Source organism: Schistocerca americana, chromosome 4 (genome assembly GCF_021461395.2).
Source record: "Schistocerca americana isolate TAMUIC-IGC-003095 chromosome 4, iqSchAmer2.1, whole genome shotgun sequence".
Classification (NCBI taxonomy): Eukaryota; Metazoa; Arthropoda; class Insecta; order Orthoptera; family Acrididae; genus Schistocerca; species Schistocerca americana.
The window spans coordinates 611,806,841-611,820,708 of NC_060122.1; positions in this window are offsets into that span (position 1 = coordinate 611,806,841).

Below are 13,868 nucleotides of genomic sequence, written 5' to 3' on the forward strand. Positions count from 1 at the left end.
TCACCAAACATCACAATTGTCTACCTTTTAAGACCTGCAGATACCTCGAAAATTATAGACGGTTTAATAAAAGGTAGATATTCAGACGTGCCAAGTCCGATGGTACAACTTTGTTTCAGCTAATTGCGTCTTTCCTGACTAGGAATGACATTCATTTAGCCGTAGTATTTCGATTGAAATGGTAAAGACTGCATGTAGTAGCTGCTCTGTACACAATGTTGCGCTACACAGCTCACGACAAGATGCTGTATGTGAACTGCTAGGCTTCAAACAATATATTGAAATTACAATATATCGAGAAGATGGATTTCTATCTGTACTGATAAATTTATTCTAAATTAGAGATGGCATGGGATTGGGAATAAAAACTATAAATGCGACACATACAAACCCTTCACATTCTTTTTATTCTTTAAAAAAAAAAAAAAAAAAGAAAGGACGACGCACCACGAAGGAATTATCCGAATGAGACGGAAATCGGTAGAGGTGGTGTAGATATACAGACGAACAAATGATTACAGTTTCAGGAAATTTGGATGATTCACTCAAGAGCAAGATATTCACGAACTGAAAAATACAATAACGCACTGCTCCACCTCTGGCCCTTATGCAAGCAGTTATTGAATTGTCGTTGATTGACAGAATTGTTGAAACTCGTTCTGAAGCAAGTCGTGCCAAATTATGTCCAACTGGCGCGTTAGTTCGTCGAAATATCGAGCTGGTTGGAAGGCCGTTCCCATAATACACCAAAAATTGTTAAGTTTGAACAGATCCAGCGACGATCCTGGCCAAGGTAGGGTTTGGCAAGCACGAAGTCAAGTAGTAGAAACTCTCGTCATGTGCAGGCGGGCGTTATCTTGCTGAAATGTAAGCCCAGAATAGACTGCCATGAAGGGTTACAAAATGGGGCGTACAATATCGCTCTGCTGTGTGCCGCGGATAACAATGAATGTGCTCCTTCTATTAACGGAAACGGAACCCAAGAATTTCACTCCTGAAACTTCCTGGCAGATTAAAACTGTGTGCCCGACCGAGACTCGAACTCGGGACCTTTGCCTTTCGCGGGCAAGTGCTCTACCATGATTTTAGAGTGTGTGTCAGTTTTTTGGTATACTTACGCTAATATTTACACACCTTAATCCTAATATACAAAGTTTTGGTTAATACTGAGAAAACGACATCATGTGGTAAAGTTTGTACAATAAAATATACAATGAATACAACGTTATTTACAAATGTTTCCTTCCTAATCAGAGGTGAAAATTAAGTCCTTGTATTGCTTTCTGTATTTATTCTGGGTCGACGAGCTTTGTTCGCTAGCCCCAGTGTTGAATATGGGCGGGTGATACGCGCGCCTGATTGTTTGGTCGTTCGTTGGCGGGCTACGTTGGTTGAATGCGCGCGCCAGTGCACTGAATATACACCGACGTGCGGGTACCGTCGAGACTTCCGAACCTCAGTATGCGTGCACTTTTTGTAGTTCCTTCCAGTACATAGACTGGATACGACGAGGTACATTGGAATATGTGCCCCAAAGAACACACCACACTATGTGCGAGGCGGAGGACGATCCCGTCGATGCAGCACCAGGTAAGAAGCGTACCATGTCAAACTTGTTTGGCATTGTCTTTTCTTATTGTGACGCCATGGGTCGTTTCACGATACAAGCTTCAATTTTCGATGTCACTTGTTTAGGCTCGCTGACACTTGCAACGTAGCACGTAATTAGTACAAGTACATTTGTCGTACAACAATCAAGTACTTGCTCTTTGTTCCACCAGCACTGTCCTGTCACGGTCGCCAGTGTGACGAAATAAATAAATGATGGTAGAGCACTTGCCCGCGAAAGGCAAAGGTCCCGAGTTCGAGTCTCGGTCGGGCACACAGTTTTAATCTTCCAGGAAGTTTCATATCAGCGCACACTCCGCTGCAGAGTGAAAATCTCATTCTGGAAATTTCACTCCTACTTGTCAGGCCTTATGGCGCACAACAGTCATGTCGGTGCTCCAGTGCTGTCTGTGCTGATTCGAGACATGTTTTCGCCGATCATCGGGATTCATTTCGAGTCAGGACTCATCACTGAAGACAATTCTACTCCAGTCAATGAGGTTCCAGGCTGAGAACGTGTCTGGAGACGTCCCTGACAGTGGTGGGATACCATCCTGATTCTCGCCCGTCATACGTCGTAGCAACTAGGAGTGATGCTCTGAGGTGCCATTCCTTTTCATCCGTGTCTTCTCTACAGCACAGCGGTAGGTCGACGATATTCTACACACCACACGCCCACACTCGGTGAGAGTGCCACACTCCGCCTTGGACAGCAACACTGCCGGATTTCTCCTCAACTGAGAACGTTTGGAGTATTACGGGTAGAGGTCTCCAACCTGTTCTGGATTTTGACGATCTAACGCAACAGTTGGACTGAATGTGGCACAATATCTCTCAGGGGGACATCCAACAATTCTACCAATCAATGACAAGCCGAATAATTGCTTTAATGGGTGCCAAAGAGCCAGATGTGGACCAACACGTTTCTGACTTGCTCAGTTTGTGAAATTGTTTATCTTGAATAAATCATCCGATTTTTCTGAAATTGTAATCATCTATTTATCTGGACATGTACATCACATATACCGATTTCCATAATATTCGGATAAATTCTTCGTGGTACGTCGCTTTTTCTTTTTGTCTTAGAGTGTATACAGTGTACAAGTATATTTACGCATATAGTGTATATGCAGACTATCAGGATATATATCACACGACATATTAACGTGTAACACACACAATAGAAAAGAAAATTTATACAAAAGAAAAATACATGATAAGCAATTAGATGACCAAGCTGCATTGTACAGAAGTTAAAATGTGCACTATGGTAGCTGGTCATTTGCGCATTATTTAGTATGAACAGCATTTCACTTTTACAAACAAAAACTTCAATAGTTTACTTTGCACACGTTTAGTGAAAGGCAAGATTGTACTGAATATGTCACTGAAATGTAAATTTTGCGTAATTAATATTTTAAACTTTACTAGAATGAGTTCGCCACATTTCATAATTGCATGAACTGCCTGTTAAACCTCCGTAGTAATTTGACTCACACATTCCATGATGACTGGGTACTGCTGCGATGGAATAGGCGACTCAATAGTAATATTATATGTACACCAAATTAGTGGCTGAATCCATTTCTGTTCACTAATAGGTACACTTCATGCCTTTTCAAAGAAGACTCTTTAAAAGTGGTGACGGTAATCCATTCGTTGTCTATCACTACTTCCCCTAACTGATGTACCCTGCTATTCTTCCCACAGCCTTTGCTCTTCGTTGTTTACATTTACATTCCAACAGCAAAAGTTACTGATTTATTCGGCAGATAATATTATTTAAGTATCAGACTCTTTTGTTACTAGGTGATAGCACAATAAAGCACCATACAATTGGCGTGTAATCTCGCATTAATTGTTGTCACTCACTGGTGTATGTGTGCACGGAGCTAATAGCCACCTGAACGCCTACATTCAGACAGATGCTCTTCCTACTTACACATGTAGCCAATGGAAAGAAATGGAAAATGATCTTAGCAAATTTAGGGAAGGGGTAATACATACACCGTTACACAAAGAATAATTATTCACAAGTTAAAGAGAGTCTGAAGGTAGGACTGAGTTATATAGTTCGTCACCTAATCAATCCATATAATGATTAGCAACAATTAGCTATTAGACAGACTTAAAGCCATATTTAATCACTATGGAAGTACACATATATGTAAAAGTACTTCATGTCTAGAGGGCAGAAGCACACTCTTACTTCAATATAGCCATACGTATTTTATAACTTTTAACGTAATTCTTTAATACCGTGAAATCAGGTAGAAGCATGTTTACGAATTTTGCTCATAACTACCTGAGATGGTCCGAAATTACCATAATAATTGTTAAGTCATTGTAATACTGTATGTATGTGTGTAAATAACTTTATTTTGTGGTCATCGTTTCAATTTTTATCACAGAATTTACTGCTAATTTTTGCAGTGATTATTTAGAAAAATTAACTTAAATTTTATGCCACAATTAGTAATAAGAAACTGCGCTGTCAGACGTCGTGGAATTTTGTAATGGTAACAGCATCACACACACACACACACACACACACACACACAGTGTTTCGTATGCTGAGGTTTCCGTTTAAGGTTGTTTGTGGGATTGAAGTAACTGAGACATTTAACTGTTTCATCTCAGTTAATATAGAAAATCACGTATGATGAACTTTATTGCTTATTTTTGCAATGATTATTTAGGATAATGAACTGCATTTTTATGTTATAATTAGTAGTAAGAAACCATACTCTCAGACGTTGAGTGTTTGCTTCTGATATTTGTGATTAACGGGCTTTTAAACGAATTTTCCTTGCAAGTGTTCCGTTTACGTTCCTCTGCTGCGTTACGTTGATTATTATTTGTCTTTATCTTCTTTTGAATCCACAGTTTGGCGACGGTTAGTGGGAGCATTACGTGTCGAGATCCCTCGCCATATAACTGCATGTAATGCACGAACATTGTTAAACATGATGGGTTTCATGATCCAGAGTTATGGTGTCACGAGGTAAAATGCATCCCCGCATTGACCTCCCAATTTTTGAACACGGTACACGTCCTGGTCAGTCTTATTGTGACACTGTACTTGTTCCCCTTGTGCGTCTATTCAAGGGTGAATTCGGATTTGGATCTATTTTTCAGGATGAGAACGCGTGGCCGCATTGAACAGCGCAGGTAGAGGCGGAGCTCTTGCAACGAGAGGATATTCACCTTAGGGGCTGGCCAGTCCATTCCCCCGAACCGAATCCCATCGATGCCGTGTGGGATGCAATAGGTAGACGGTAGACATTTTGCAGCATATCCATATGCACCAATGATCATCCAGCGGCTTCCATCGACGCTGGTGGTAGGCTGGAACATCCTACCACAAGCACTCAATGCCAAATTTGTGCTCATAATGGGAGCACGTTGCAGAACAACTGCACTGAAATCGATGTATTTATTATCTTTTAACAAAAGTGTCATTTCTCGTCGTCTTATTGCGCATATTTTCAGTTCGGTTTTGTGATATAATGTAGGAGTTCTTTCTATGCATGGTCCAGGTTCTATTGAGTAATGTTACACGGCAGTGACAGAATATACAAAAGTTACCTTCGTCCTCAAGTTTTACATGCCAATGTATTAATAGCAGCAGAGCAGCTGGCAGATTATTGTATCTGAAATTTTGTACACTGCATGCATATAGCACTATGTCGATGTTACTTCCTGTAGTGTTCAGTTATTATTATTACTTTTGTTGTTATTTTTAAATGAAAACACATTTTTGATACAATACTATTGGTCAAAAATGGTTCAAATGGCTCTGAGCACTATGGGACTTAACATCTCAGGTCATCAGTCCCCTAGAACTTAGAACTACTTAAACCTAACTATACTAAAGACATCACACACATCCATGCCCGAGGCAGGATTCGAACCTGTGACCGTAGCGGTCGCGCGGTTCCAGACTGAAGCGCCTAGAACCACTCGGCCACACCGGCCCGCAATACTATTGTAGAACATTTACAGTTTGTATACTGATCGCGGAACGTTAACAATTTTTATTTTGAGGCCATCTAATTACAAATGAATGAAAAACATGTTTTATGCCATACACATTTCGCCTTTATTCTTTGCAAGGCATCTTCAGTGGCAGATTTAGTACACTCACGCTCATAAATTAAGGATAATGCTGATACATGGTGAAACAACGGTCTGGGGGGCGGTTTGCGGGTTTAAATAACCTCGTGGTATGACCACGCAGTGCATTCGACCTGCGGTCGTCGCACGGTGGCGCTGGCAGCAGTCGACATACGCAGAGATGTATTGATGCATATCAGAGTACGCTGCAGCGAGTAAGTGTGCAGACGTTTTCAGACGTACTAATGGTGACTATGTGTTGTAAATAGCTCAAAGAACACATATTGATGACGTTATGAGGGGTAGAATACTAGGGCGACTGGAGGCTGGTCGAACACAGCAGGTGCGACAAAGTGTGATCTCAAGATTATGGCAACGATTCCAGCAAACAGGAAACTTGTCCAGTTCTACAGTACGGGACGTACTCAGTGTACAACACCACAAGAAGACCGATATCTCGCCATCAGTGCCCACAGACGCCCACGGAGTACTGCAGGTAGCCTAGCTCGATGTCTTACTGCAGCCACTGGAACAGTAGTCTCCAGACACATAGTCTAGAGACGACTGAATAGACATGGTTTATTCGCCTGGAGACCTGCAAACTGCATTCCATTGACCCCTGGTCACAGGAGAGCCTGTAAAGCCTGGTGTCAAGAACACAGTACATGGTCATTGGAACATTGGTCCCAGATTACGTCCACGGACGAGTCCTGATATAGTCTGAACAGTGGTTCTCCCATGTTTTCATCTGGCGTGAACCAGGAACCAGATACCAACCCCTTAATGTCCTTGAAAGTGACCTATATGAAGGTCGTGGTTTGATGGTGTGGGGTGGCATTATGATTGGTGCACGTACATCCCTGCATGTCTTTGACAGAGGAATTGTATCAGGTCAGGTGCATCGGGACGTCACTTTGCACCAGTATGTCCACCTTTTCAGGGGTGGAGTGGGTCCCACCTTCCTCCTGATGGATGATAACGCACGCCCCCACCGAGCTGTTATCGTGGAGGAGTATCTTGAAACAGAAGATATCAGGTGAATGGAGTGGCCTGCCTGTTTTCGAGATCTAAACCCCATCGAGCACGTCAGGGATGTTCTCGGTCAATGTATCGCTGCAAGTCTTCAAACCCCTACGACACTTCAGGAGCTCTGACAGGCACCGGTGCAAGAACAGGAGGCTATACCCCAGCAGCTACTCGACCACCTGATCCAGAGAGTGCCTACCCATTGTGCGGTCTGTGTACGTGTGCGGGGTGATCGTGTGTGTGTGTGAAATCTTATGGGACTTAACTGCTAAGGTCATCAGTCCCTAAGCTTACTCACTACTTAACCTAAATTATCCTAAGGACAAACACACACACCCATGCCCGAGGGAGGTCTCGAACCTCCGCCGGAACCAACCGCACAGTCCACGACTGCACTGCCTCTGACTGCTCGGCTAATCCCGCGCGCCATGGTGATCGTATCCCATATTGATATCGGGGTACATGCGCAGGAATCATTGGCGTATTGTAACACAAGTGTTTCGGGACTGTTTTCTCAACTTACCACCAATACTGGGGCCTTACAGATCTGTGTCGTGTGCGCTCCCTATAAGCTATTAGCGCCAGTTTTGTGTAGTGCCACGTTGTGTAGCACCACATTCTTCAATTACTCTTAATTTATGAGCATGAGTGTAGATGTTGGTCTAGATGTTGTATTTTTTTCCCTTTATTATTGCTGTTCTGCTTCTTGCAACTGCCATCTCAAATTTTATTTTCAGGCTTCACAGCACTGTCACAGCACTGGGGAATGAACATTAATTTTGATGTTTTGTTTTGAACGTACATCCACTAAATTTGCCACAGAAGATGCCTTGCAAGTAATAAAGGCGGAACGCGAATGACGCAAAACGTTGTTTTATTCAATTTTAATTAGATTCTCCCAAAATAAAAATTATAACACACCGTTATATTATATGCAGATGAGGACGACAGGATTACGAAAGTTGAAGACGTGTATTCACTGTAGATATTTCCATGAAGCAGCCATGGAAAAACCCATCAACAGTTACTCTTACTTATATTGATATCTGATTGCCTGTAACACCTTTTTCTATAGTTGTCACAATTATTTTGCGTTTCTAATACAGAAATATTTTTGGTGCTTTTTGAAAATGTCATACTTCCTTGAAATATTGGTCCCTCAATCAGTGATTTAAATTTATAAACATACAACTGAATAAAGTCATAATGATAGTGACGTAAACAAATAATGTAGACTAGAAGAGCCAAGGAAATAATTTCTCAAAAAGTTGAATATGTTAACGTATAAAGTCACAGCTTAGAAAGTATTTCTGGATGTATTTATGTGGGGTGTCGCGATATTTGAGGGTGATACGAAAAAAATGGCTCTGAGCACTATGGGACTTAACAGCTGTGGTCATCAGTCCCCTAGAACTTAGAACTACTTAAACCTAACTAACCTAAGGACATCACACACATCCATGCCCGAGGCAGGATTCGAACCTGCGACCGTAGCAGTCGCGCGTTCCGGACTGCGCGCCTAGAGGTGATACGAAAAGAAGGTGCAGAGAAGAAGAGATGAGCACCTTTTGGAACGTTGAATGACAAAATAATGTTAATGATTAGTGGGACAGAATGGGTAACCAATGAATTTATAGCGCAACTTGATTAAAAGAAGAGACAGGATGTTGAGACACGTCCTGTGGCATCAAGTAGTACACTGCTGTTTGTAAAAAAGTGAAACACTCAGAAGCAGCGGTCTGCAACACGCCACGGTAAGAGTACCTGTACACCAAAGGAATCATAATAAATCGTTTAAATGGCAGAGAGATGACTTGCACGTAGGACTAAAAGCTGCTTCTTTTGTTGGCCGGACAGGTGAGTGTTAGGCAACGATTAGTCGGTGTGCCACCGTCTTACGAAAAGGAAGCGTGTAGCCGAGTGTCACTGTGCCTCATAAATGATTAGTTTCCGGGTGACGGAGATGATGTTCGGTGACATTGCGGCTAGTACAGAGCACGCTGCTTCAGCAGTGAAGCATATGTGGAACCAATGGAGAGAAGAGGGCTGTACATAGTGTCGAAATGGTACTGGAAGACACAATGTGACCACATAGCGAGATGACCGCCATCTTGTCCGTTTGGCCGTAACGTACAGAACAGGACAGTGCATAGTGTTGGTGCGGCGTTGAACACTGCAAGGGGTGTAGACATGTCGGCGTGTACGGTTCGACGGCGTGTTCTGCGGGTTAGACTGCTGTATGCATGCCTTTGCGTCGGCTTCCATTGGCCAGAATACACCAATATCACAGAGAGCATAGGGAAAACAAAGCAGGGCTGCGCAGCGGTTAGCGCACTGGACTCGCATTCGGGAGGACGACGGTTCAAACCCTGTGCGCAGCCACCCTTACTAGGTTTTCCGCGATTTCCCTAAATCGCTTAAGGCAAATGCCAGGATGGTTCCTTTGGAAGGGCGAGGCCCGCTTTTTTTCCATCCGTCACTAATTCGAGCTTGTGCCCCTCGTTGTCGACGGGATGTGGAACATTGATCTCATCCTCCTCCTCTTGCAACGGGCACATGAACGCCAACACTAGCGCGCTGAGTGGCAAAATGGTACTATGTAGTGTTTTCGGGCGAGTTCCGCTTCAACTTGTCCTATAGCGATGGCCGCATACACGTTCGACGCGGTGAACGTAATCGGGCAGACTGCACTGTTGAGAGGCATACCGGACAAACGCTAAGTGTAACCGTCTGGAGCGTCCTGGGCTATAACGCGCGATTTTGTCTCCTTCGTCTTGAAGATAATCTGAATAGCTACATGAGGGACGTTTTACAGCTCGAGACACTGCCACTCCTGTAGGCATTTCCACATGCCATATTCCAGCAGGACAACGGCTGGCCCCACGTGGCGACGAGCGTACAAGCCTTATTCGAAGAACGGCGGGCAGCACTGCTTCCCTGGCTTGCCCATTCAACTGACGTATCTCCCACCGAACGTGTCTGGAATGTGATCGGTCGGCTACTTGCTCGGTCAGGACCTCCTGCAACCACACAGTTGATGCTTTGCAGACGAGACTACAAACGGCGTGGCAGGGTATTCCCCAGCAGCATATTCGGGCGTCCTTTGATTCCGTGTCACGACGTCTAGCGGCTGTGATTGCAGCACGTCACGATCACCAGTGCATGTACATGTCTTAAATGCTAATGATTTGTGTTCCGTCATTTCCTAATCGGGGAATAAATCTCACTGTGCTTACATCTCTTGGTATTGGTGTTTCACATTTAAATTTCACTGTGATCATATCTATTAGTGTTGGTGTTTCAAATTTTACAAAGGATTAGTTATTCGGCCTCGGAGGGAACTGTGTGGGTCACAATTGTTAAGACAGATCAAGGATTGGATACAGCAGTTAGGTAGACGTGAAGAGACTTGTACAGGACAAAAGGGCGTTGAGAGATGCGACGAGCCTCTCTTCGAATTCAGGACAACAACAATACCCGACTTGAATAAGAGATCGGAACAGTACTTTATGTACGAGTAAATCAAGGCGGATGGAATCAAAGAGTTGGTGCACTGATCATAACACCGGTCTCATACCCTGCAATATGCACTCCTGGAAATTGAAATAAGAACACCGTGAATTCATTGTCCCAGGAAGGGGAAACTTTATTGACACATTCCTGGGGTCAGATACATCACATGATCACACTGACAAAACCACAGGCACATAGACACAGGCAACAGAGCATGCACAATGTCGGCACTAGTACAGTGTGTATCCACCTTTCGCAGCAATGCAGGCTGCTATTCTCCCATGGAGACGATCGTAGAGATGCTGGACGTAGTCCTGTGGAACGGCTTGCCATGCCATTTCCACCTGGCGCCTCAGTTGGACCAGCATTCGTGCTGGACGTGCAGACGACGCTTCATCCAGTCCCAAACATGCTCAATGGGGGACAGATCCGGAGATCTTGCTGGCCAGGGTAGTTGACTTACACCTTCTAGAGCACGTTGGGTGGCACGGGATACATGCGGACGTGCATTGTCCTGTTGGAACAGCAAGTTCCCTTGCCGGTCTAGGAATGGTAGAACGATGGGTTCGATGACGGTTTGGATGTACCGTGCACTATTCAGTGTCCCCTCGACGATCACCAGTGGTGTACGGCCAGTGTAGGAGATCGCTCCCCACTCCATGATGCCGGGTGTTGGCCCTGTGTGCCTCGGTCGTATGCAGTCCTGATTGTGGTGCTCACCTGCACGGCACCAAACACGCATACGACCATCATTGGCACCAAGGCAGAAGCGACTCTCATCGCTGAAGACGACACGTCTCCATTCGTCCCTCCATTCACGCCTGTCGCGACACCACTGGAGGCGGGCTGCACGATGTTGGGGCGTGAGCGGAAGACGGCCTAACGGTGTGCGGGACCGTAGCCCAGCTTCATGGAGACGGTTGCGAATGGTCCTCGCCGATACCCCAGGAGCAACAGTGTCCCTAATTTGCTGGGAAGTGGCGGTGCGGTCCCCTACGGCACTGCGTAGGATCCTACGGTCTTGGCGTGCATCCGTGCGTCGCTGCGGTCCGGTCCCAGGTCGACGGGCACGTGCACCTTCCGCCAACCACTGGCGACAACATCGATGTACTGTGGAGACCTCACGCCCCACGTGTTGAGCAATTCGGCGGTACGTCCACCCGGCCTCCCGCATGCCCACTATACGCCCTCGCTCAAAGTCCGTCAACTGCACATACGGTTCACGTCCAGCTGTCGCGGCATGCTACCAGTGTTAAAGACTGCGATGGATCTCCGTATGCCACGGCAATCTGGCTGACACCGACGGCGGCTGTGCACAAATGCTGCGCAGCTAGCGCCATTCGACGGCCAACACCGCGGTTCCTGGTGTGTCCGCTGTGCCGTGCGTGTGATCATTGCTTGTACAGCCCTCTCGCAGTGTCCGGAGCAAGTATGGTGGGTCTGACACACCGGTGTCAATGTGTTCTTTTTTCCATTTCCAGGAGTGTACATGTTTTGTGGAAACGCTCAGCCTATAATCGCTCTTTCCCCGTGGTACGGGGTTTTAACTGTTGATCGTAAAGGACAAGGTAAATAAACAGGGAGGAGGCTGTTTAGAAGAGATGTCATTAAAACGGTATAACTGGCAGTTATCGGTCCGCCGTAATAAGGTGATGCGTGACCGTGAAAAGAGAATCAAGTGCTTCAATGACAGTATTGGCCGTGACGGAAAAAACTGCAACACCAAAAGAATACTTAATGTATAGTAATGAAATTTCGGGAATACATTTGTGTAGGTAACAAAATGGTTCAAATGGCTCTGAGCACTATGGGACTTAATATTTGAGGTCATCAGTCCCATAGAACTAAGAACTACTTAAACCTAACTAACCTAAGGACATCACACATATCCACGCCCGAGGCAGGATTCGAACCTGCGACCGTAGCGGTCGCGCGGTTCCAGACTGAAGCGCCTAGAATCACTCGGCCACACCGGCCGGCTGTAGGTAACATATTCAAGTGATTAACACTGCAACATCACAGGTTAATTTAAGCACGAGATAAGCCATTGCAGATGTGAGATGCTGGTGGCTGTTGTGCTTGGCCGGCCGATGTGGCAGAGCGATTCTAGGCGCTTCAGTCTGGAACCGCGCGACCGCTACGGTCGTAGGTTCGAATCCTGCCTCGGGCGTGGATGTGTGTGATGTCCTTAGGTTAGTTAGGTTTAAGTAGTTCTTAGTTCTAGGGGACTGATGACCTCAGATGTTAATTCCCATAGTGCTCAGAGCCATTTGAACCGTTTGTTGTGCTTGGTCGGTCAGCGTGTCCTTATTGTGGATGACGATAGAAACGTCATCCGATGATGTCCTACAAGTGCACGATTGGAGACCGATTTGGTGATCGAGCAGGCCAACGCAACAAGTGGAGCATATTGGTTACAACATTGATAAGTGAGCGAACGTTGCAAGCACCCCTTGGAATACTGTTCATGAACGGCATAAAACAGATCGAATCACCAGTTTGACTTACAAATTTGCAGTCAGAGTGAGTGGGATAACCACGAGAGTGTTCCTTTTGTCATAGAAATCATACCCAAGAGCATAATTCTAGGTGTAGCTCCTGAGCGTCTAGCACGCAGACATGTTGGTTGCACGCCCTCAACTGGCCTCCTTCTAGCCTAGACACGGCTTCCACTGTCACCGAGGCAGAACCAGCTTGCATCAGAAAATAGAACAGAACTCCACCCCGCCATCCAATCAGTCGTTGGGTAACACTCAAGTCTCAAATGGCGACCGAGCGAGGTGGCGCAGTGGTTAGCACACTGGACTCGCATTCGGGAGGACGACGGCTCAATCCCGAGTGCGACCATCCTGATTTAGGTTTTCCGTGATTTCCCTAAATCGCTTCTGGAAAATGCCGGGATGGTTCCTTTGAAAGGGCACGACCGACTTCCTTCCCCATCCTTCCTTAATCCGATGAGACCGATGACCTCGCTGTTTGGTCTCTTCCACCAAATCAACCCAACCCAGCCCTCAAATGGCGGCGGTGTGGGATCAGTGAAATGTGCGCCACAGGGCGTCTGGCTCGGAGCTGTCCTTGAAGTCAGCGATCTGTAACAGTTCGTTGTCTCACTATGGTGCCAACTGCTGCTTAAATTGCTGCTGCAGATGCAGTTCGAAGCCCCAGCGCCGTACGCAGAGCGCGATGGTCTTCCCTCTCGATACTGTCATGTGGCCGTCCGGAGCCCACTCTTCTTGCAACCATACATTCCCGTGGTTACCGCTACCAGAATTCGTATACGTTGGCCACATTCCTGCTAAGTCTTTTTGCAGTACCCCAGAAGGGACATTCATCTTTTCGCAGCCCTGATAACGACATCATTCAAACTTAGTGAGATGTTGCTAATGGTGTCTTTTTCGCCTTGAAGGTGTTATTGACTAACATAAATTTAACATGCCCTCACTGAAAGGTAGCTACTGCTCACGTATCGTTAAATTAAATCTGATTTGCATCCTCATAATGGCGCGAAATGTGATTTGATATCATCCTTCAGATGCAGAAACACGCCTAACAACTTTCGTTTGTGTCACATAATTCCTCCTTGGTGTTGCGATTTTTTTTCCTTA